Source organism: Piliocolobus tephrosceles, chromosome 10 (genome assembly GCF_002776525.5).
Source record: "Piliocolobus tephrosceles isolate RC106 chromosome 10, ASM277652v3, whole genome shotgun sequence".
NCBI classification, from domain to species: Eukaryota; Metazoa; Chordata; class Mammalia; order Primates; family Cercopithecidae; genus Piliocolobus; species Piliocolobus tephrosceles.
The window spans coordinates 61,474,000-61,476,706 of NC_045443.1; positions in this window are offsets into that span (position 1 = coordinate 61,474,000).

Here is a 2,707-nt window from a genome sequence, read left to right on the forward strand (position 1 = left end):
ATATATATATATATATATATATATATATTACAATCTATAAACAGATATTGTAGACTACACTGGTACAAAGAGAAATGTTTGGGTCTGGCTAAACTTTTTTTTTAGACAGTCTTGCTCTGTCACCCAGGCTGACGTGCAGTGGCATGATATCGGCTCACTGCAGCCTCTGCCTCCTGGGTTCAAGTCATTCTCCTGCCACAGCCTCCCAAGTAGCTTGGACTACAGGTGTGTACCACCATGCCCAGCTAATTTTTTTCTGTGTGTATTTTTAGTAGAGACGGGATTTCACCATGTTGGCCATGGCTTGTCTCCTGACCTCAAGTGATCTGCCTGCCTCGACCTCCCAAAGTGCTGGGAATACAGGCATGAGCCACCGCCATGTCAGCGTCTGGCTAGACTTAAGTCTAAGATCACATTAAGGGACTCAAGTGAGTAAAGAGAAGTGCCACCTGCTGGCAAAATCTTAAATGACCTAGTAGTTAAAGTTTGCTTAGGATCTCATTACACATCTGAGCCTTCCTAACTTCATAACTGGATGAAAAATGAATGAACTACACCATCCCTAGCAACCTTTATTGACAAAAGACACCGCATGGCTATTTCCTCCAAAATAAAGACTACTCATTATCTAAACCACTCTAAATAGAGTTTGTTGCTTCAAACCAACAGAAAGGCAAAGGCCCTTCACCTCTGCTGAATAGCCACACCTCACAAAAGCAGTTGAAAGGCGAATGACTACAACATCAGAGGTGGAAAGTGAGGCCATGTAAGGGAAACGCCTTACCTTAGTCTGTTATTTTGTGTCTCTCAGGCTTCCTAGTTCATACCCACTTCCCAAGACTAAAACAGAATGACTAGACCAGGACCAAAAAAGACAGCATACTTGATCTATCTGCCAAGAAGCCCAACTTGAGTAAGCTTTTGGTGACAAGTGTACTAAGCTTAGCAAACATTAAAATGAAGGACAGGCTGGCTGTGGTGGCTCATGCCTCTCATCCCAGCACTTTGGGAGGCCAAGGCGGGTGAATCAGTTGAGGTCAAGAGTATGAGACCAACCTGGCCAACATGGTGAAACCCCATCTCTACTAAAATTACAAAAAATTAGTTGGGTGTGGTGACGCATGCCTGTAATCCTGACTACTCGGGAGGCTGAGGCAAGAGAATAGCTTGAACCCAGGAGGTAGAGGTTGCAGTGAGCTGAGATTGCCCTACTGCACTCTGGCCTGGGCGACAGAGCAAGACTCTGTGTCAAAAATTTAAATAAATAAATAAATAAAATGAAGCACAGAAAGAAGGGAATTTGACTGGGAGATTGGTGGTTAAGCTGACTTCAGTTAAACTTTTAACTTTGTGGCACACAGAGAAGGCAACACAATGGTTTCCAGGCACTGTACGGCAGTGTTGCCAAGGTAACAGCAAAATTTCTATTGCAGGAAAAGGATTTAAATATATAGGAAAGATCACTAGATTTGGAGTCAGGAGAACTAGATTAGGGCACTAACTCTGTTATCTATCAGATTTTTGGAAAGTCAGTCACAACCTTTCCGAGCCTCAGTTTCCTCATCTGTAAAATGTGAGGATCAATGTGATGAATTATGAACTCTGTGAGCACTATAGACATATGAAACATTCACATTCCCTTATCTTTTGGTAAGCTTTACATCAATCCACTGCCCATAGGCCACATGCAGCCCAGGAAGGCTTTAAATGTGGCCCAACACAAATTCATAAACGTCTTAAAACATGAGTTTTTTTGCGATTTTTTTTTTTTAGCTCATTAGCTATCATTAGTGTTAGTATATTTTATATGTGGTCCAAGACAATTCTTCTTGCAGTGTGGCCCAGGGAAGCCAAAAGCCTAGATACCCCTGTTTTACATGGTTAACCAAATGCACCAAAGATAGGTACTCACTCCTTATCTTGTAAGTTCATCCAAACTCAAGAAACATTTGGCAAAGGAACTCCTGCAATCAAGCACTTAATAGATGTTTCTTGATAAAATTATCAAAAGGAATGGGACATTACTTACCTGGACTAATCCTCAAAGGCAATCTCCTTGAATTTCATCAGAACAGTGGTCTTAGGTCCAGGGATGGTCAATTCAAATAATTCGAAAGGACAGTAGTTATGAGTATAGAACTGTAGAGCCAGATGACCTGGGTTCAAATTCCAGCTCTCCTACTCAGTAGCAGAATGACCTATGCCTCAGTTTCCCCATCTATGAAATGGGGATAATAGTACTAACTTCCAAAGGGTTATTACGAGGATTTAAAAAGTTTCAAAAGTACCTAGAACAGGAACCTGGACTGGAATAAATACTATACAAGCGTTTAAAGAGTAAGTTCACTGGGCAAGGTGGCTCACACCTGTAATTCCAACACTTTGGGAGGCCCAGGTGGGCAGATCACATGAGGTCAGGAGTTCGAGACCAGCCTGGACAGCATGGTGAAACCCCGTCTCTGTGAAAAAATACAAAAATTAGCTGGTGTGGTGGCGGGTGCTTGTAGTCCCAGCTACTTGGGAGGCTGAGGCAGGAGAATCACTTGAACCCAGAAGGCAGAGGTTGCAGTGAGCCGAGATGACACCACTGCACTCCACCCTGGGCAACAGAGTGACTCTGTCTGAAAGAAAGAAAGAAAGAAAGAAAGAAAGAAAGAAAGAAAGAAAGAAAGAAAGAAAGAAAGAAAGAAAGAAAGAAGGAAAGAAA